The sequence below is a fragment of the Lithobates pipiens genome, unplaced genomic scaffold, assembly GCF_037356315.1.
Source record: "Lithobates pipiens isolate NorthernLeopardFrog02 unplaced genomic scaffold, aLitPip1_a1.2 Scaffold_18, whole genome shotgun sequence".
In the NCBI taxonomy this organism is placed as follows: Eukaryota; Metazoa; Chordata; class Amphibia; order Anura; family Ranidae; genus Lithobates; species Lithobates pipiens.
In genome coordinates, this window is record NW_027507758.1 from 415,422,759 (window position 1) to 415,446,661 (window position 23,903).

The following is a 23,903-nucleotide window of genomic DNA, read 5'->3' on the forward strand; positions in this document are numbered from 1 at the left end:
CAATCTGATATTTCCTGGATCAACTTTTAGAAGTTGATTTGTATAGAACGTGTTAGATTGTAATGTGTATGGTGAGCCGATCACTGCGACTCCAGTTTTCCTAAACACTGGAGAACTGAAAAACTTGTCCTAAAACCTGGAGAGCTGTTAGAGGTGCTTCATTTTTAAATTGTGTATGGTCCGAATGTTTAGGGAAATGGAGTCTAGTGGTTAGTGGAAATTACGTTCTCTGTGCTAAGAAAAAAACCACATGAGTCTGTTGTTAATTTTGCCTTCCAAAATTCTAGTTTCTGGCTGTCATGTTGATCCGATGTCTATAGTGCACATAAGGCTCATTAATTTGACTCTGTATTAGTACATGATGGCTAGGCAACTAACATTTTCAGAAGCTGATGGGTAGCGTCTATTGTTTACAGTTAATGAATTCTTATTACAGTAATATACAACACATCATCTGAGGAAGTAGGTATGCTTAGTAATTGGAAATCACCAAAATATCACGTGAATTCTTTACATTAGCACCAAGAACATTTATCGTGGGAAAAAAGTGTAAACATTGTACAATATGCACTTCAGTGGGGGGAAACAGGATGCAAGCTGTACTAGCCATGAACTTGTTAGTAGGTGAGTACCAGCTCTGTTCTTTATAATAGATGTGATTACTGCTGTAACACCACCTGTTCACTTCTATAAAGGGGAGCTACTGTGGGGAGTAGGGGGGTAGGTAGCGGGGGGGCGCAGCCACATGTTTTTTATGGATACTCCCATTTTTCTCTGTAAACCACGTTCCTGAGTAGTTGCTGCTCTCTTCTATTATAGCCAGATTTGGGAACTTGCTTAAAAGGGTGTAACTGGAAAGGATGGTCATAGTTTATCTTGTGTCTGTTCTATGCATTACCAAAAGCCTCCATGAATAATTTGGTTTACAAACTGAATCGATGGCTTATACCATCCCAGTTTGGCACACAGGTGCCCACCTCTCCAGCACCTTTTGCTGACAGGCTACAGATATAAAGTGCAGACATCTACCTATACCCACAGTAGCAGCGACCCAGACCTCATCTCAAGCCATACCAACACACCTTCCAGAAGCTTGCTTGACCCTTCCTGCATTTCTCCATATGATTCAATAGAAATGTGTGAATGGTAGGGTTTAACCCTTTTTTTACTTTTTTTTTGCACAGATTCTTAAAATGCATTTATTTGCCTTGAAGATGATATATTTTATAAAAGCAGAGACCCTGTAGAATAAAATGGTGATAGGCAGAGGGTAACACCTCCTACATGTAGAAGCAATTAAAGCACCCGAATCACTTCTACAAAAAAACAGCAGCTTGGTCTACAAAGGTGAAAAAACTCTCGGTAGCTATAAGTCATATGATTAATCACACACTCAATCAGTACCTGGTAGTGTCAGAGCAAGGATTCAGTTGTGACGAGTGATATGGAGGCTGCGTGCAGTCGTATACAGGGTTAATGGTGGTTGTGCTTATTTATTTAGATGGCTGACTCTTTAGCAGGTGTCATGGGTGCACCGTCTTCATTTGTAAAATATGATGCAATTTAGAAATGTTAGAAAGTCTGATGTATAAACTTCTAGTAAAAATGAAATGAACCTAAGCCCTTTATACTTTTCCCTTTTAGAAGATTTCTGTTGGTTAATAAATGACCAGCCACATAAAGTAAAATGATTATATTGCTGGTATATAATGTATGAGATGATACAATACAAAGTGATATTTATTTAGCCCCATGTCTAGGGAAGATTGTCAATTAGAAATGTCTGTTGTGTCCACACGCGGGTGGCTGTGCATTGCACAGCGTCTATACATGTCAATAATCTGTTAATATTTTTCCGACTTGAAAATAAATAAATATTTAGCATGACTCTCTTAGATAGTTATCTGTTTGTCTTTTGAAGCCTTATCTAGGAAATGGTTTACCAACCGATTGATTTTATCACACATTAATCATTTGAGAGGTGTGTTGGCTATTGTAGCCATTCTCAGTTTTTTTTTTTTACCTTTTAATATATTAAAATTCACAAGTAAAATACTCCTCATTAAAGGATTTCCTTTACAACTGTAAGGGCACTTGGGCACACGGCTGATCGCTGCCATTGGTACTAGTCACTCAGCGGCACTTCCCCGAGCTTCCGGTTAGGAAGCGCATGCTGATTGGGTCACATAATGACCTCCTTTGCGGCCACTTGTCACATCATTCCTATCACCATGTGTCGTATTCCTAGACCCAGCCTCAAGAGTGGCACTCGTTTTTTACATTCGATTAGGAGCAGGGGATAGGGGCTTGCCATGTGATCTATTACATTGGAGGAACAGCAAAGGCAGGGCTTCAGAACTTGCATTGCTAGTTCCAGGGCTTATGGTGTGTGTGTGTGTGGTAGGGGACCGGACAATATAGTTGCACAGAGCAAGTAAGTGTAATTTTTATTTTATTTTTTATAAATTTTTTTAATTAGAAAAGAAAATGGTCTTTAGAATCACCTTAATATCCAGGAGGCAGCATGGCTTCTGTATCATGTGACTGCTGTGATTGGCTGTCACAACATTTATATAATTTGAAGCTTCTCCCATTGGCTCCTGTTTAGAAGCCTTGACTAAAGCCTAGTACACATGGGCAGAATGTTGGCCGGCAGCAGCCGGTTCAATAGAAACCGGACAACATTCGGCCTGTGTATGGAAGCCGGTCTGATAGAAGCCTGCTTCTGTCAAAGGCTCATGACCAAAAAAGGTTCCCAATGAGAGTGCTGACTGGCGTGTTTTCCAACAGGGGTGGTGGCTATCAACCGTCAGAATACAAGAGCACAGCAGGGGCAATCGCTGTACAAACAGGAAATTGTTGGTACAGCTGCTCCTTCTGAGCTGTCAGGTTTTTTTCATTCAATCCACTTATGCCCCGTACACACGACCGGACTTTTCAACATCAAAAGTCTGACGGAATGATTCCGGCAGACTATTCGATCGTGTGTGGGCTGCAACAGACTTTTGATTCGCAAAAGTCTGACAGACTTTAGAAATGGAACATGCTTCAAATTTTTCCGCCAGAACTCTGCCGGACCCAGCTCCTACCGAGAAATCCGCTCGTGTGTATGCTAGTCCGACGGACAAAAACCGACGCTAGGGCAGCTATTGGCTACTGGCTATGAACTTCCTTATTCGAGTCCAGTCGTACGTCATCACGTTCGAATCCGTCGGAGTTTGGTGTGATTGTGTGTGGCCAAGTCCGCTCATTCGTAAAGTCCGTCAGAACTCCTTCGAAAGTCTGTCGGACATAAGTCTGGTCATGTGTACGCAGCATAAGTTGCACAAAAAAAGTAGTGGTGTGTACAAAGCTTAAAGAGGAAGTAAACCCTGATATGTTTTACCTCCTTTTTTTTTCCCCCCTGCAAGTAAAAACATAATGGACTAGTATGCATTGCATGCTAGCCCATTATGTGGCACTTACCTGCAAACAAATCCCTCAATGTCCCTGCTCGTGGCTGCATCCATCTTCGCCACTCTTCCTTCCAGGGCTGTGGACTCTGGCTTTGTGACTGGCCTGAGCCGCGTGACGTTACTCCCGTACATGTGTGCAGAGACTGTCAGTCACGACACTTGCAAGTTCGGAAACTGCACGGAGGTCCGTTTCTTCACAGCGCGTGCGCCGATGACATCATTGGCACACTACAAGTGAAATATCTCCCAAATGGCGCACGTTTAGGAGAAATTTACAGTACCTATAGGTAAGCCTTAATCTAGGTTTACCCATAGGGAAAAAGTGACAATCGGGGGTTTACAACCACTTTAAGAGCTGTCAGTGTGGTGCAAGTGTGCTCTCAGCACACAGCCTCTGGCATAAATGTGCTACACAGATTATAAGCTGTTTAGTCCCTGAATAGCAGGCTTCACAAGAAAGGGACATGTTAAACGCAGTATGTGCCGAGGGCAGCAGCACTATATGCTTTTTCTACGAGACGGTTTATTACAACACTTTAAGGGATCTTGCACACAGCTGCTCTGAGAAAATGGAAAATATCTGTATGTTTGAGGGTTTTATGCGCTTATTCGTGTATACCAAAGTACAACCACGCAAACTCATTGATATGGATGGGTGACCATTCCCAGCACTGGACCTCCTAGTTGGAGTCAATAAACCAGAATTTACATTGCATTGACTAAAGTGCGAAAGAGCTTCTAAACATCACAAAATAATTTAATAAAAGATATTACTTCTGATGAGCTAAAGCAATGGTAGCACAGCAGAGAGAGAGTCTCTTCCACACTTTACGATGAGTATCGTACACTTATTTTTTGTCTGCATCTCTGGTTGGGGTCAACATCCATGGTTTGTGCAGCCAAGACCTACATAATGCAAGATGGATGCTTTCCAATTCACGCATTATAAACCTGATTATGTGGCTTAATGCTCCTTTGCAGCATATGTTATGGGAATGTGTATTCCCACACAATGTTTTGCTGGAGCTCTTCCCATCTCTAGTCCCTGGTGTCTCATGTAAATACTGTTTTTAGGAGTTCAAATGGACATTTTAATGTTCTCTTTGATAAATAATGTAGAGATCTCGCTTTTTATGGAAGTTTTATTTTGTCAAGTAGATGTTGCTAATGGATTGATATCCAAAAGATACTCATGGATATCAGCTAATAGTAAGGTGAGCTTGGTCTTCGTTTAGGATTTGTACTTTAGCTAGCACCTTCTGATGATCAGTTGTAGTGCACCAATCAGAAGGTGCGCTTTGTCGGACTGATAAGATACAGTGCCCGCAAAATGTATTTATTGGTCCTGTTTCTATGGAGAAAAGGAAATGATTGAACAAATGCAGATATTTTCTGGTGTGAAAATAAATATAATAATTTCCAATTACTTGGGAGTTAACCCCTACAGTGCTGAATTTCATACAGTACATTGGGTTGTGTAAAGTGTTGAGAAAGTTTCTTTGTTCCTCAAGAATATTGTTTTGTGCTGTAAAAGGCTTATGACTGAGTACGCGCAAAGACCTTTTTTTCTTATTTAGATGGGAAAGAGGGGCAGTTGTAGTGCAAAACATTTAGTGTATCTAAACCCAAGAACACAAATGTTATATATTGCAGCTTACCTTATTGTGGTAGTATTTTTCTTATTTTAGGATCTATAAACAGCTCTGTGTACATCTACTGATAAAGATAACATAGAGAAGAGTTCAGGGGCAGCTCAGAAAAACGCCCAACTGCTCCTAAACGTTTGCCAGCAGCAGTGTACATGAAGCCTTTGTTAGATCGTCTTTTGCAGGACTGATTCTGAATAGGAGTGACTAAAGCCCCTTTCACACATGCTGTCCAATAGGTCCACCTGCCCATTTTTCAGGCGGACCTAATCGGACACTCCATTGACCTCTATGGAGCGACAGATATCATCTGTGACATGTCTGCTGACTTCCGCCGCTATCCGATCCCATCCACCAAACCCAGACGGATGGAAACCATGTTTTCTGCCCATCTGGCAGATCGGATCGGATGAAAATGGAATGGTAGATGAGTTTTTCACCGATCTCCCATAGAGGAGAGCGGGGCTCTGACAGGTTCGTCTCTGAGCAGTGAGCAGAGACGGACCTGCCATCCACTTGCTCAGCGGAGATCAACGTATCGATCCCTGCTGAGCTACGGGGTCTGTCAAAACTGACGTGCCCTGTGTGAAAGGGGCCTAAGACAGCCCACACATTCATTATTATATATTTTTTTTCATTCAACCAGCTGGTTTTGCAGTGTTTTTGCAGTAGCGGTTTTTAGCTGTAGCTTTTTGTAGCAAAACCATACTCCAACAAAAGCTGGAAGTCTATGGAGCGTCGGATGTCAGCGGTGACATGTCCGCTGACATCCGACCCGCTCCAAACCGAAAAAGTGTGACGGACGAAAAAAACCTACTTTTCCATCCGTCATCGGATCGGGTGACGACAGACTCTGTGGTCCGTCGTCACCCAATCTCCCATATGGGGAGAGCGGCGCTATGACATGTCTGTCCCTGCACGGTGTGCAGAGACCGACCTGTCATCTTTCTGCTCAGCGGGAATCTACGGAGTGATCCCTGCTGAGCAAGCGGCTATCCACAGGGCGAATCATCACTGATCCGCCCCGTGTGAAAGAGCCCTTAGAGCATTTTTACAGCTGAAAATATTCTCTCAAGATCACTAGTTCTGTTTTTTTTTTCCAGCCAGAAAACGCCCCTGCCAAAAAAACACTGATAACAGCCTATGTGTAAGCGCTGTTTGTAGCGTGAAGAAAAATCTTTTTTGTTCCCCTTTGCTGTGATGTGTTGTTCAATGGAGTTTTGCATTTGAAGAAATAAAGGCACCTAATTTTTACTCAACCCGGAGAGCGGCTATCCAGAGTTTTTTTCTGCTTCTACACAACAGCCTATGTGTGCATGGCCACATAGGATAACATGCTGTAGAGTTTACTGGCTGTAGAAAAAAATGCCTGAAGCCTAAAACAGCAGCCATTAAAAATGGTCCAGTGTGCATGAGGCCTAAATGTAGATGGAGAATCGCTCTCACTGTGTAATTGTGTTGTCACAGCTTGGCGCCTTATGCCGCGTACACACGACAGGACTTAAGTCCGGCAGACTTTCGACGGAGTTCTGACGGAGTTCTGACAGAGTTCTGACGGACTTTCCGAATGAACGGACTTGGCCACACACAATCGCACCAAAGTCCGACGGATTCGAACGTGATGACGTATGACTGGACTAGAATAAGGAAGTTCATTGCCAGTAGCCAATAGCTGCCCTAGCGTCGGTTTTAGTCCATCAGACTAGCACACACACGAGCGGATTTCTGGGTCCGGCAGAGTTCTGTCGGAAAAATTTGAAACATGTTCCATTTCTAAAGTCTATCAGACTTTTGCAAATCAAAAGTCCGCTGCAGCCCACACACGTTCCAATAGTCTGCCGGAATCATTCCGTCAGACTTTTGATGTTGAAAAGTCTGGTCGTGTGTACGGGGCATTACCCGCACTTAGGGAGTATCTCACTAAAAATGAAACTTTTGTTACAAAGAATGCCTAAAATATGACTTGTGTGAAGCATTCCGCATTAAGTTACATGGAGGAAATGACATATTGCGTTACATTTATGGAATAGAAAATTACAGCAGCTGCAGATTGAAGAGGGAAAGATTTTTTTTATTAACATGAAATTACAATATGGCTTATGTATTTATATTTGTTCTCCACAAAAGAGACCAAAAGGCAGCAAATAATAAGTCTATTGTTGGGGTTTACATATGCTTTAATAGAAGGACAAGTCCTTGCCACATTCAAACAATGCAACATTAAAAAATGGTCAACCCGCTGCTGCCTTTTTATCACGTTTTATTCTTTATATTTGCTTTGGAACATACCAGTGCAGTGTTTAGAGACTGGGTGAAAGTTTTGGTGCACTGTAAATACACTGATGGGTAAATCAGAACTTTTCAGCTTTTTGAGTCTTTAATGGAGATCTAAAAGATTAACAATTAAGGAAGGAGGAGTATCTGCAGGATTTGGTTTATAAATAGGAGAGTTTGAAGATCTGTCCTTGTTTTATAGACATACAGAAGGGGGGGTTTGATTTGAATTTAGGGAATAGGTGTAAGGGCTGGTCTCTGCCCTTCCTTCTCTGAGCTGGCCGCTCAGCCATCAGCTAATTGCCAGCTCCTATCTCTCCACAGTTACTCAGCTGTTGATGATATCCTGCTAGTCAGTCCTGCCTACTTAAGCCATCCAGTCCAGAGGAGCTCTGCCTTCACCTTAGGCAACTTAACAGAAACATCGCCTGCGATCCTGTTCAAGACTTGCTTTGCTGACATCCGTTCTGGCTCCAGATCCTGCTTGCGGTTTCACTTCATTGATCCCTGACTTCTGGCTTGTCTGACCATCCATTTTGGTTGCTGAACTCTGGCTATGTTTTGACTGCGTTTGTTCTTTTTACTTTTATTATTAAACAAGTGTGATTTAACTGTACTTCTATCTCAGCCTGATTTCATGGTTTCTGACAATAGGTCTGTGATTGAGACAGAATTATGGTCTTTTTAGATTGTAAGCTCTAACGAGCAGGGTCCTCTGATTCCTCTTGTACCAAATTGTAATGTAACTGTACTGTCTGCCCTCATGTTGTAAAGTGCTGCGCAAACTGTTGGCACTATATAAAACCTGTATAATAATAATATACGGTGCGGGTTGTATAATACAGAAGGGTGGAACCTTGGAACAAATCTGCAGTAATCACCTTATTGTGATTGCATACTTATTATTGCAGTATGTCATGTTTATCCAAAGCACACTGAAACCTCCAATTTCTGCTATGGCTTTATCTGTTTTGCAAGCTTTGGATGGCTTGTTTGGTTTGTACTGTATAAAGGTCAATTGGTTGTCTTGGGGAACGGTGATATTGTGTTATCGATCCAATTCCACAGGAGATGTTATCAGAAGCTGAACGTCAGTTTGTTTTATTAGTGACACAAGTGCCACTCCTTCATCTCACCTGTCAAAGCCATTGCTTTTTAGTGGGGGAAAAAAAAAATTGTATTTTATGTTGCAATATGGTAGTTTTTATGGCTAATCACGCAGACTGTAATCCATTTTTGTATTCTGTTAATAGAATATATTAACAGACATTTTCCTATATATTTTTACCTACCCCATTAGATTGGTTACATACTCACCCCAAATGACCCATTGCTCTAGCGCAGGGGTCTCCAAATGTTCTAAACAAAGGGCTAGTTTACTGTCGTTCGGACTTTAGGTGGGCCTGACTGTAGCCAGTGGGGGTAGAAATTTGTCCTGGCATCAGTGGGAGTAAACCATGCCCATCTTTGATATCGATGAGGAATAGTGCCCCATCTTTGATATTAGTGGGAGGAGTAGTAGCCCGTTTTTGGTGTCAGTGGTAGGAATCATGCCCCATTGTTGGTGTCAATGGCAAGAATAGTGTCTAGCATCAGTGGAAGGACTAGTGCCTCAAGGGCCGGATAAAGGCAAGCAAAGGGCCACATCTGGTCCCTGGGCTTCAGTTTAGAGACCACTGCTGTAGAGCTTAAAGTGGTTATAAAGGCAGAATGTTTTTATCTTTAATGTGATAAACCATCTGTGTGCAGCAGCCCCTCCCCCTAATACTTACCTGAGACTCATCTTGATCCAGCGATGTTGTAGGAGAGACTTAAATGTCCAGGACTCTTCCTCCTGATTGGTTGATCCAATGAGATAGAGGGGAGTGAGGACGAGCCCTGGCTCCGTGTCTGAATGGGCACACAGAGCAGTGGCTCGGCTTGGGTGCCCCTATAGCAAGCTGCTTGCTGTGGGGGCACTCAACAGTAGAGATGGGCCTTGAGTGCTGAAGAGGGACCCGAGAAGAGGAGGATCTGGACTGCACTGTGCAAAACCACTGCACAGAGCAGGTAAGTATAAGATGTTTGTTATATTGTAAACAAAAAAAAAGAATTTAGTATCACTTTAATGGCTGTTTCTGTTGGGGACTACCACTAAAGTGTATTCATTGGATGTATCAAAGTTTCAGGAATAGCTGGTCTGTGGTGATGCTGCAAAGCAAAAATGGATTTAAATCCTCTCTCCAGCTTTTACTTTTTATTTAAATTGCTTTCTCCAGTTTCTTCAATGCAGACAAATACTGATTTTATGACATCTTAGTGCATTGTTATTTTGCTTTCTTTTTGGTGTCAGCAATGCAAAGAAACCTGTACTGAGAAGTATGTACTGTATGCAGCCATTTCTGTCCATTACATTCCTGACTACTACTAAATATTCAAATGTGCAATTGCAGACTAAAGATTTCTTATACTTTTCTTTTCATTTTTACTTTAGATTTTTAAAGCTACGAAAGATAAAACATTTTCTGTTGGAGACCCTGTCACTAACCTACAAAAATTGCATAAAAATCCAGTATTTTAAATTGTATGTGTATATATATATATATATATATATATATATATATATATATATATATATATATATATATATATATATATATATATATATATATATATATATATATATAATATGTGTGCAGCTTTTTTTTTTTTTAATGGCTGTATTTATCTGCGTATAATACGCACTTTAATTTTGAGAGGGAAGTTTCAGGGAAAAAAAAAACTTACATTTTAAATAACTTTGAAGCAAAATAAGGGTCAGTGCCCATCAATGAAGCCTCTCCATTGCTCATTAATAGCAGCCTCGCCATTGCCCATTAATGCTGCCTGCTCGGTGCTGGATTAGACAGAGCCAGATCTCCTGTGTACTCTGCTTGGCTCGCAGTTACACCCAGTCTTGCCTCCTGGCTGTTATGATGGCCATAACACCGGTTCAATGCCGGGACATGTGATGTCAATGCTAGGAGCCATTCAAGAGGCAGGACTGGGCGTGACTGCGAGCCAAGCCGAGCTGAGTACACAGGAGTACTGGCCCTGTTTAATTTATCTAGTATTGGGCTGCCTCAGTTTCCAGGCATAGAGAAGCGATGTCATATATCCCAGGAGTCTTCAGGATGTACTGTCTCAACTAAGCACACCTTCCTGCCTGCTTGCCTGAGCTAAGGGCAGATCGATTCCAGGAAGTAAATGCTTCATGAATCCTCTGACCTTACTTAAGGTGGCCACGGCTAGAAATGCTAGGTGTTTTTTTATTTTTATTTTTTCAAAGTGATTTCTCAGCAAAATAAAGCATGGAGACCTAAATGGATGGGGGAGTTTGCGTTTGAATATTAGAAATTAATAAAAAAAAAAAATAGGGCTTTTGGTTTGTGGTGCTCAGATGCAGTGTAATTACTGTGAAAATCCACTGTGCCAAAACCATCAACACTCTGCACTCACCGGAACATGTTGTGCCAAAAATCTTAAGCAGCGACAGCACTCTATGAAACCACCCAGATAACAGCTCTCTTATGGAAGCAGTCCCATTAAATGTATTCACTAACCGGATCTTCACAGTCCAGGGTGCATGAATATGGAGCGTGGTTGTTTGGAATAGATGCTCACCAAACTGAGCCAGATAGAACTTCCATAGTGTAGTATTTATTTAACCACTTGCCGATCGTTGCACAGCGATATACGTCTGCACAATGGCAGCAGAGGGCAAATGGGTGTACCTGTATGTCCCCTTTACACGCATACAGTGTGATCGTGCCTATGGTCTCCCGGAGATCGTGTCACGGAGCCGCAGAACGTGGAAGTGCTTATGCAATTGAGGCAATTCCCCATTCTGCATTTTTACATGACAGAGATCACTGCTCCCTGTCATCGGGAGCGGTGATCGCTGTCATGTGAGTTGAAGCCCATCACCTCCCAGTTAGACTCACACTTTAACCGCTTCCCCGCCAGTGTTATTTACACAGTAATCAGTGCATTTTTATAGCACTGATCGCTGTATAAATGACAATGGTCCCAAAATAGTGTCCGATGTGTCCACCATAATGTCACAGTCAAAATAAAAATCACAGATAGCCGCCATTACTAATAAAAAAAAAAAAAAGAATGGTAAAAATGGCCTAAAACTATCCCCTATTTTGTAGATGCTATAACTTTTGCGCAAACCAATCAATATAGGCTTATTGCAATTTTTTTAGTTTTTTTGCTTTGTTTTTAACCAAAAATATGTAGAAGACATATAGCTCTAAACTGAGGAAAAATCGTTTTCATATTTTATATATATATATAATTTTATTATTTTTTTTTCAGAGATATTTATTAAAGTAAAAAGTATTGCGTTTTTTTTTTTTTTCAATGATTTCTCAAATCATTGTCGCTCCCTTTTTTTTTTTTTTTTTTTTTTTTGTTCATAGCGCAAAAAATAAAACCCGCAGAGGTGATCAAAGACCACCAAAAGAAAGCTCTATTTGTGGGGGGGGGGGGGGGGGGGAAAGGACATCAATTTTGTCTGGGTGCAACATCGCACGACCACACAATTATCAGTTAAAGTGTCGAATTGAAAGGGGTAAAATCTTCCAGGACTGAAGTTAAAATCTCTGCATACAGTACAAACCCTAGACTAACCACTTTCATAACGTAGGCCGTCAAATAACGTCCTGAGAAAAAAGCAAGAGGGAAGCGCCGCAGGGATTTTATGGGCAAGGGTTGAAACCAGATACAGAAGTAGAGACGTATATAAAAAAAAGTACAACATTTATTAACAAGTACAATTTACATGTAGAAATATTAAAATCAAGAAACCAGGGGTACAGTAATCTAATTTCTAATGTCTAATCTATGACATTAGATGCTGCTAATCATGGAACATCCACTTGTCTGATACAAATTGGAAGAACTTAAATAATATAATAATGATCCCGCGGTGTTGCACGCAGAGATTTGTTCTTCCAGTTACACACTCTACATGTTTTGGGGTGTCAGACAAGTGGATGCTCCATGATTAGCAGCATCTAATGTAATTTATCTACTATTGAAGGCTTTTTATGATGTGTGTATTTGTGTATAATTGATATATTTTTGTAAATTGACTGTTGTAAGTTTATACCGTACCAGTCCATGTTGCCTCCACAACTGCCCAAATGTCTTCTTCAGGGAATGATTTAAGCCAAGTTGTATTATCTAGTAGTATAATGTCAGAGAAAAAAAAAGGGGTCAGCCAAAATCAAAATTTAATGTACACAAAAGATTATATAAGGCATATAGTTGGGTAGAAAGCATGGGGGAAATTACATTAAGACAGGCACTTACAAAATAAGCAACTGTAGTATGACAGAATACACATCGAGGTCCTACTAGATCAAGGCTTGCGTCTCAAGCGTGGAACAAGAGTCTCCAAAATAGGTTTTGAACACATATATGGTGACTCTTGGCCAAAAAATGGGCTGTAGTTAAAGCTTGGTGGTATTTCCAAAAGTTGGAAAAATAGAGTAAGTCTGCCTGGAGGGGGGGGATGAGCTGTCGGATGATAGAGTCCTCAAGGATCGACAATAGAGCACAGGAAACCCCTAAGCAAAAAACATTGTCCTGCTGGAAGGTGAACCTCTGTCCTAGCCTCATATCAGATACAGAGTGGTACATGTTTTGCTCAATATCCCTGTATTTAGCACCATTCATCTTTCCCTCAACTCTGACCAGTTTCCCAGTCCCGACTACTGGAAACCACCCCCACAGCATGATGCTGCCAGCACCATGTTTCACTGTAGGGATGGTGTTCTATGGCTGATGTGATTTTGGGTTGCGCCAGACATAGCGTGTTCTTTGATGGCCAAAATTCAATTTTAGTCTCATTAGACCAAAGCACCTTCCTCCATACATTTTGGTAGTCTCCCACATGCCTTTTCGCATACTCAAAATATTCCATTTTGTTTTTTGCTGAAAGTAATGGCTTTCTTCTGGCCACTCTGCTATAAAGCCCAACTCTGTGGAGCGTGCGGCTTATTGTCATCCTGTGTACAGATATTCCAGTCTCTTCTGTGAAACTCTGCAGCTCCTCCAGGGTTACCTTAGGTCTCTGTGCTAACTCTCTGATTAATGCCCTACTGGCCCGGTACGTACGTTTTGGTGTGTGACCATCTCTTGGCAGGTTTACTGTTGTGCCATGTTCTTTCCATTTGGTTATGATGGATTTTATGGTGCTTCTAGGGATCATCAAAGATTTCAATATTTTTTAATAACCTAACCCTGACTTGTTTGGAGAGTTCCTTGGTCCTTATGGCAGTGTTTGGTTAGTGGCGCCTCTTGCTTAGGTGTTGCAACCTCTGGGGCCTTTCAAAAAGGTGTGTGTGTATGTAATGACAGATCATGTGACACTTAGATTGCACACAGGTGGACATCATTTCACTAATTATGTGACTTCTGAAGGTAATTGGTTGCACTAGAGCTTTTTATGGGCTTCATAACAAAGGGGGTGAATACATACACAAATGCCAATTATGGGTTTATTCCTGAAAAATAATTGTATGTATATAATTTTCTAATTTTACTTCACCAACTTAGACTATTGTGTTCTGATCCATTACATATAATTCAGATTAAATAAACATTGAACTAAAGGCTGTAATGTAACAAAATAGGTAAAAAAACAAGGGGGGGGGGGATGTTGGTGAATGCTTTTGCAAGGCACTGTATATTTGTTGTTTCATTGGTATGGAGATTACATGCATTTTTGTTTGAACTATGTTGTGAAACCGATATACATTTCATCTAATGTATAGTACAACCATAGAAGGCTGTTGCTAGAGTATATATCAAACAAGCAGCATGATCTAATAAAGTATGAAAGAAAGGAGGGGATAGAGTCCTATAAAAATGACCCTCATCTACTTACTTTCAGATATTTAACAGCATTCGTTTTCCCACCATGGCAGCAAGGTCCTGGCTGTATTGCGATTACTGAGTAGCAAGTTGGGGTATTTATGGGCAAGTGGGTCTCGTGGTGCACACCCAAAGGAGTGTGGACCAATCATGGAATGAGTACATATCAGCTGATTGGAAGACTTGTCCTAAAGTTTGACTAGTGTTGATCCAAAACATTCAAATCAGCTGTAGTGTCCAAATCACCGGGGATGTGTCAGTGCTGATGATCCCTCAGCTCCGGCGACATCCGTGACTTCAGACGTCGGAGGGACGCCGACACGCAAAGTGAGTGGAAGTGTCCCCAATGAAATGAAGATCAGACACGCATGCGTGAGCTGGCGAAGAGAAGCCTGGCCCATGGGGCAAAGATGGGGTACAGAAGCCCAGAAGGAGGCCCTGAGGTGAATGAATGGTGCAGGTCCACCCCGTGTCGGGGGACCCGGAAGTCGCCAGTACGGGTGACACAGTATCGAGGCAGGGAGGAAAAAGAAAAATGACGTCCTGGGCTTTTAGTGGTGATATCTGAATGCTGCCTGCAGCATTCAGATATCATTTTTTTTCAGCCAGCGATTTCCTTCACCGTAAGGACAATCATAGCGGCTTTTCAGCTGCTTGAAAGTTCTTGAAGCTCCCGCCGCCCTCCGGTGCTTCTACCGGCTTGCCCGTGAGATCAGCGTGCCAAAGAAGGAATCTGCCAGATGTTAGTCATAGAGAAAACCTAAGAGCCAGAAAGTCCCTGGCAGTTTCTATGACTCTCGGAGGCCTGGGCACAACTTTATGATGTCACGTGTGCAGGCTGGTGGAAGTAAACAATGCTGGGGACTCAGCTGGAAAGCCTGAGATCGTGTTTTGTTTTTTGTTTTTGATCTCAGGTTTTCCAGGCTGGGGTAGAGATGTGGGGTCTTATAGTCCCCACATCTCTCCATAAAGAGGACCTGTCACACACTATTCCTATTACAAGGGATGTTTACATTCCTTGTAATAGGAATGAACGTGATCAAAAAAATGTTTTAAAGGGAAAGTGTAAAAAAAAAAAAGCGAACACATGCATAGGTCACGTCTGCATATGTAAACGATGTTCAAACCACAGGTGAGGTATCACCACGAACATTAGCGCGAGAGCAATACTTCTCACCTAAGACCTCCTCTGTAACTCTAAACGGGTAACCTGTAAAAAAAATGTTAAAGCGTCGCCTATTGAGATTTGAAGTTTGGAGCCATTCCACGAGTGTGCACAATTTTAAAGTGTGACATGTGAGGTATCTATTTACTCGGTGTAACATCTGTCACATACCGTATATACTCTAGTATAAGCCGAGATTTTCAGCCTCTTTTTTGAGGCTGAAAGTGCCCCCCTCGGCTTATACTCGAGTCATCGCTGTCTGCCCGCTCGATCAGCGTGTCGAGCAGACAGACAGCGGCCATTCTATAATTCAAAAGCCGCGCCTCCGGCTCCGCCTTCGCCTGTGATAGGCGGAACACTGAATTTCCCAGCAGCCTGTGTTCCGCCTATCACGGACATCGTATCATCCTCGTACTACGGACGAGGATGATACGATGTCCGTGATAGGCGGAACACAGGCTGCTGGGAAATTCAGTGTTCCGCCTATCACAGGCGAAGGCGGAGGCGCGGCTTTTGAATTTTACAATGGCCGCCGAGGCGCCGACGAAGAGGGCACGGGACGGAGGCAAGGCAAGGCACGGCACGGGACGGGACGGAGGCAAGGCAAGGCACGACACGGGACGGAGGCAAGGCACGGAGGCAAGGAGGCAAGGCACGGGACGGAGGCTCGGGACACAGGTAGGCTGGACACACACACACACACACACACACACACACACACACACATGGACACACACACACACACACACACACACACACACGGATGGATGGATGGAGACACACACACACACAGGGATGGATGGATGGAGACACACACACACAGGGATGGATGGATACACACACACACAGGGATGGATGGATGGAGACACACACACACAGGGATGGATGGATGGAGACACACACACACAGGGATGGATGGATGGATGGATGGAGACACACACACACAGGGATGGATGGATGGATGGACACACACACACACAGGGATGGATGGACGGACACACAGGGATGGACGGACACACAGGGATGGACGGACACACAGGGATGGACGGACACACACACAGGGATGACAGGCATGTCTCACCCTCGGCTTATACACGAGTCAATAAGTTTGCCAGTTTTTTTGGGGGTAAATTGGGGGCCTCGGCTTATATTCGGGTCGGCCTATACTCGAGTATATACGGTAATACAAAAAAAAGAGCGGTTCATTTCACTGTTTTTTGTTTACCCCAAAAAAAATTGCATTTGAAAAATTGCTTTGCAAATACCGTGTGACAAAATCATTGGCTGAAATCAAATGCATGACCTAAACCTGAATGAAAGGCAGCAATATACCACTATGTTGTCCGGCCTGCCTCTTCCGCTCCCCCACAGTAAATCTACTGTGGGCGGATGGCAAGCAGTTAAGGTCTTGGCTTTTATTTTGGTTATGTTTATTTCTAAAATAAGGATGGTAAAAAAAGTCAAATTGAAAAAGTATGACTTTAAAGTCCCATTCTGAGCAATCAATTTTATTATTATTATTTTTTATTTTACTAAACCTCCCACCCACCACTTTCCCATTCTTTTAGTCTTCCCCCCTCTTATCTTTTTGTGAAGTGAGATTAACTCAACTGGCTATAGATGGGTAGAATTTCGAACATTCTTAGAAAAAGAATGTTCTAAGAAACTATGTTTGTTTTTCTAATCATTAGTGGGGTCAAATCAATGTTCGTTTTCGAACCACCGTGACAAGAACATTCAAGGAGCAGGATGGAAATGTTCTCTCGAATGAATGAATTTCTAAGCCCTTGTACACACGGTTGGACATTCCGACGGAAAATTTCCGATCATAACGTGTTGCCGGATAATCCAACCGTGTGTGGGCTTCATCTGACTTTTTCCATCGGAATCTCCAACCAACAAAGTTTGAGAGCTGGATATAAAAATTTTCCGACAACATGATCCGATAGGACTTTGTACGATCGTTTGTAGAGAATTCCGATCGGACAAAGTGCCACTCATGCTCAGATTAAATTCCTAGACCAAAGCTATTGGCTAGTAGCCTGAATGTAGTCCTGTCGTAACTAAATAACGTCATCACGTTATGAACAATCAGATTTTCCATCAACTTTGTCCGACCGTGTGTATGCAACACCAGTTTCGGACAAAATCCATCGGGAAAAATCCGACGGATTTTGTTGTCGGAATGTGCGACCGTGTGTACAAGGGCTTACAGTGTGTTTGGTTTCTGTTTGATAAAGTCCACTCAATCCAAAATCAAATGTTAAAAGCAAACTTAATTTTTCAAACAATATTTGAATGTTCTGAGAATAGTCATACAAATTTTCCTCTGATTTTTTTTTTTAATTCAAAATTCTATACATCTATGGCCAACTTTAGTCCCCCATGTAGGTTCCACACCACCGTTATTTAAACACTAAACCCGTTTTTAGATGCTTCCCCCATGTTAGATTGCCAGTCCCCAACTATCCCTTTCTTTCCTCGTCCCTCCTCTGAGAGGACCATGCTGCTGTCCATCCATTGGGAAGTATCCATGTCAGGCAGGCACTGATGTGGACACCCCAAATAGGGACTAAAACTAAACTGAAGGGCTTTTAGATAGGGGTTATGTGTTGTGTGTGTTTTTTTTTTTTTTTTTTTAATATAGCATTTAGATAGAGGGGGTGGATGGTAGGTGTGGGAGGTAAAAGCGTTTTATTCCAGAGTGGTGCTTTAAGATATTACAATAAAATGGACCCAAAATGAACAGGATTTCCCTGATCATGATGCCTCTCTCTAAAATGTTAAAATAAACCACATTTGTATTGATATACATTGTCATCTTGGTGAATGTTAATTGTTTGTTTTCATGGTAAGGGGAAAGGTTTTCTTTGTTTTTATAAATGTTGAAAAAAAACCCATAGGTAACACCTTAAGGCTGGGTTCACACTGCTGCGGGGGGAGATCCGGATGTGATTCGCACAGCAAATCACATCCGATCTCCGTAGCGCTGCGAGTTCAGCCATACAGATAGTATGGCTGAACTCGCAGCTGTCCCGCAGCAAACTCGCACAGGACCCTTTTTTGGGTCCGCAACGGAATCGGATCGCATGGGGGTTCACACCATGCGATCCGATTCCTGTGCGAGTCGGCAGATCGCACTGCGATATGCCGACGGATCTGGGGGTGTCATTAACATATCATTGACACTCCCAGCCGTCCGCATAGGGCAGTGTGAACTGCCGGCGGGAGGTGAGCGATGCGGGAAAACGCCGCGGATTCGCGGCGTTCCCGCATCGCAATAGTGTGAACCTAGCCTAATAGAGAAAACATACAGAAATGATTGCATATATTATGTGAAGCTTAAAGTGATTGTAAAGGCAAGTTTTTTTTCCCCTATAAAAATAACAAACATGTTATACTTGCCTGTTCTGTTGCAGTGGATTTGCAGAGCCCAGATCCTCCTCTTCTCAGGTCCCTCTTGGGGCGATCTTGGCTACTCCTTCCTGTTGTCCCCCACAGCAAGTAGGTTGCTATGGAGGTACCAAAGCTGGGTCAGAGCAACGTGTGTCCATTCATAGAGTCCTGCCCCACCCCCTTTCTCCCTCTGATTTTGACAGCAGTGGGAGCAAATGGTGCCACTTCTGTGTCACAGCCAAATAGAAAGAAGAATCTCAAACAGCAGAGACATTTGTGGACAACGCTGGACAGAGGAGGACCTCAGGTAAGTGTTAGGGGGCGCTGGGGCAGCTGCTGCACACAGAAGCCTTTTTATCTTAATGCATAGAATGCATAAAGATATAAAAAAAACCTTCTGCCTTTACAACCCCTTTAAGGCTTGCTTACATTTATAATTAGGAGGCAGTAAAAAAGAATGTTGAGCTGTTTTTATCACCCCCACCCTCTTAAGCTGCAAAGGCAACAGGACAAGGCTATTCACATACAAAGATTTACCCCTAGGTTAATTCCCCCTGGATGTATATCAATGGTGCTCCAAAGCTCATGGTGTCTTCCTGGCACTCAAAACAGCATGAAAGTATAAGGTGAAGAGCCGGCATCCTCCCAATAAAAGCACTTTGACAAAGGGTACAGTGTAATCAAAAAAGTACTTTGTGAAAGTATAAGGTGAAGAGCCGGGAACTCGTCCTCCCGATAAAGTACTTTTATCATCAAAGTGTTATCTTTATCGATAAAATACTTTTATCGGGAGGACGCATTGTCGGCTCTTCACCTTATATTTTTATAAGTTCTTCACGTGCTTATTTCATGGTACAGCTAAAATTGCACCCCCTATTGCGTTCAGTGGGCACTACTGCCACTAAATATGACTCATTCAAAGTGCATGTGTATGGGGGGCCACACCACATTTGGCTTGCAGTATTGAAATACCCTGTTCGTCTGTCAAAAAAGAAACCGATAGAGAGAACAACACAGGTGTAAACTAAACGAAGCAACAATCAAGAACTGTATGCACAGGCCAACATCTTTGATGAGGCTATTAAAACGATTGTCTGCTTTAAAAATGTGTTTTGCTGATTGTAGTTCTTCGGTAGTACTAAAATAATAAAATAAGCATGCGATGTTTGATACTATATGTAACAGGTACTGAAATACAAATGCTAATATTGTAAAGAAGCTGCATTATCTTTCCTCTTCATGTCAGTGTAGTGTTAAGGTGGGGCCTGATGACTTCAGAGATGTCTTCACATCATGGGATAGGCAGATAGCTTTTCCTGATAATCTTATCAATCAGCTGATATGCCTGCTGTTTGGGATTATAAATGGTGATAAATTGTCATGTTGCATTACTGAACACTGTTATAAATGAATGCAAATTATAGACCACGCATCTCATATGCAGACTTGTGATATTCTAGGAATGCAGTTTACTGTTTTCTCCAACTATCTGTCATTGTGATCCCAAAACATAATGGCCATTAAAGTGGAACTAAGCCCCCCTATCCTTTACAGCCAAGGAAGCTGCCATCTTGGCCTCTGTTTGATCTGCAGTTGCCATGGTGCTTCACATGTGATCAGTTCTGACACTGGCCATTTCATAGCTTGACATTTAGATTGAGAGGACAAACACTTATGACAATTATTTACAGAATGCTATGTATGTGGAAATGGTTAGAGTGGAACTTTTAGTCAGAACATTAAAGGAGAAGTGCGGGATGTCAAAATAATAAACCTACATGCTGATCTATGTGACAGAAAAGTGAAACGAATACATGGCCGCTGATCGCTCAGTTCTCAGTCTACAGTCGGCAGACATCCCAAGTCCTCCCGCATTTGGAAGCTGGCTCCCGAACACCCGTGAGTGGCCTGCAATCTCCCAGCTGCAGGGCTGATCCCGGGCAGCAGAGGTGTCATCCATGTGTACCCCTCCGTTCTCCTCTGGCCCGCTTTCCTCCTTCTCCGGCCCCCCCTCCATTTGTTCTCCTCCGGCCTGCTGTGTCTTCCTCCTCCGTCCCCCATAGCCGGCTTCCCTCCTCTCCTGCCAGCTGTGGAGGATGTGTCAGGATGGAGAGTGGAGCAAAGGACCAGTAAATCTGTCATTTACCAGTCCCTTCCTTTTCTGAATTTGACACAGTGAGCTATCGCTCCTGTGTCCTGTAATAACTGAGCTATCCATTCATCTTCAATGCTGAGAAAAGGACTGGGTAATCTGTGTCCTCAGTCTCTTTCTCTGTCTCAAAGGGGAGATGTCAGAGGTCTGTTTAGACCCCTAATATCTCACCAAAGCCCCCCACCTGGGCTGATGATAAAAAAACAAAGCTAAATCCTAAAAAATGTAATTGAAAAAATTAATTAATGAATTACTGATGCCGCTCCCCCCTGCCCTAGCAACACTGTCTACTGCCCTAACACCCTCCCCCCAAAAAGCATTGTGAAAAAAATGAAAAACGATTAAACTGCAAAAAAAATCAATACGTAAAAATAAGACACCGTCCACTGCCTTACAGACACCATCCACTGCCTTACAGACCCCCTTGCCCAGAAGCACTGTAAAAAAAAATAGAAAAAATGATTTAAAATAGTTTACCACCTCCCTGAAATTAGTTTTTGCAGGGTGGGATGTCTGAGTCTGTCACCAGCTCTCTGCTCTGCCTGTCCAGCACTCACTGGAGCGTGGAGCTGTGATGGCGGTGGGAATGGCTGGCTGAGGCTTTTAGTGGTGCGCTGAGAGGCTGAGCCAGCTGCCAGTCAGGCATCTGGGTGGAGCCCAACATTTTTGACTGTATGACATCAGCCGACAGCAGGCTTTAGCCCTTGGTCACAGGAGTACAGAAATAAGTGCACTCCTGTGACCCAGAAGAGTAGCATGGCTAAAAGAGCTCTTAAGTCCTGATAGTTCACTGGCCCCTTTTGCAGGTGCAAATATTAAAAAGAAGTGCCTGTACTGTTCAAAATCCAGTAATGCACTGTCTCATCCTGCGCTGCTGAGCCTCTGTTGCTCTAATTCTTGGCACTATGCTGATAATGAGCTGAGGCTGATATGCAGACAGCCTAAAGCCTTGTACACATGGTCCAAAAATCATCCAAAATTGGTCATTTTGACAAGAACTGGCTGACTTTCAGCCCGTGTGTACAGTTGTCTGTTCTACAGAAGCCATAAGATTGTACTCCCAGCTAACACCAATCATACCATAAGAACATGCCTAAATAAAGTAAAGGATTGTGGAAAAGTTTAGGCCACAACCATTTTATTGGGTTTAAATCTGTTTTTATTATGGAATGAACTTTAACCTTTAATACCAAAAAAAAGGAACTGTCACCTGCCCCCCCCCCCCCCCCCCCCCCGGCTAAAGTAGAGAGAGGGCGTGATCACCCTGTGATTTCACTGGATGAACCCCGTCATTTTGTTTAATATAGCACCAGGGCTGAATGAATGCTCCTTCTCCTGATGCTTGGGAGTGAACCGCGTGTAAGTGTTGATGCATTCCAGTGCCCCCCCCCCCCTTTTTGTTTCTTAATCTCAATTGAACAGATGTGCATGCTGGTGCATTTTTGATGCATTTTGCTGCTTTCCAGGTACAGAAAAAAATGCAGCATGTTTCACCTTTGTTGACTGTACTGGGATAAACTTAGGCCATTGGAATCCATGTTAAACACTGTCAATGCGGCTCTCTTGCCTTCAGCACTAGCTTCCCAGTCAACAAACTTGGTGTGCAGGTTTAGGAATGCAACCTTATGGACTGGGGCATATCTTTCTGAGATTGACATTGGATCTCTTTCTGTGATGTGGACCTGACCTTCCTTCTACTGGGATAAATGCCTGTTATGTATTCCTTATTGTATGAGGACTACCATCTGTTGACTGTGCCATGTGCTTTACTGCAGAGTGAAATAAACGATAAATCTAGAAAAACGAAACGCTGTCCGTGTGTTTTTGATGTAGGGAAAAAAAACCTGCAGTGGACTCCATCTGGTGTGAACCAGCCCTCAATCAAGTAGCAGTAGTGAATCCGTACCCTGGGCCTGCATACATGCCTGTAAAATAACAGATCAAACGTACGCTTCATCTGTATAGAACACGGCTTTTTATCAGTACTGCACAATCTGTTGGGAGTTTATAAATAAATTGCATGCTGGCAAGGCTTATTATTATTGAGTTCCCAGTTACGTTTGAGCTGTGTGTGTGTTTGTGTTTTTTATTTTTTATTTTTTTTTTACTGTACTTTATTTTGAAACCCATCGTAATGTCTGATTAAAATATCCTGGTACAGCTGGCTGGGTGTTTCATCAATAGTGACGTTCTGGTTAAAGCAGAATTAAACCCTTCTATTCTTGTATCCAAGGAAGCTTCCATCTTTGCCTCTGTTTGATCTGCAGTTGCCATGGTGCTTCACATGTGACCAGTTATGACACAATCCAATAGATGACTTAACAGTTGGGTTGAGAGCACAAGCAACTGTGAGAGTTATCCTTCCAGGCATGCCTTAAGTGTCACTGTTTTGAAAAGCCTATACAAAAGCCTATACATTTATGGGTTAAGTTCCAGGACGACATTCTGATCTTATCACACGTTTGCATTTTTGTGTCTGAAAAATTAAAGCAAAAATGCACAGTGTCAAAATAGTATTTATATATTTTGTTCACTAACTGCAATTGCTTGGTGTATTTGGGGTTTGAATGATTTACTTTTTAACATTTACACATGTTAGTTTCTAGTACTTTTATATTTGGATACCGTTCATATTTAAACAAAAATCTCACAAGGACTCATTTGGCAACAAATATATAATTTATGTCCTCATTGGCGCACTTCCTCTCATTTTCTGTCCTGGTAATGCTGTTAAAAAAATACCTGCTTGTGATATGCCTAAATATATATATATTTTTTTATTTTTCTTTGCTAATATTTGCTTATTCAAACTGATCTGTAATAAGAGTACCATATTTTTCTACTTTAATCTCTGTTTTTTGTCAACACGCTATTCAATATGAAGTAATGTTTTTACAATGTTGTTAAAG

At 42.3% G+C, this 23,903-nt stretch overlaps 1 protein-coding gene across 3 annotated transcripts in view; it reads left to right on the forward strand.

Annotated features, from left to right (window-relative positions):
* PLD1 (phospholipase D1) overlaps window positions 1-23,903 on the forward strand; it is a 355,357-nt gene that overhangs the window by 166,814 nt on the left and 164,640 nt on the right. The gene's annotated exons all lie outside the window — the stretch shown is intronic.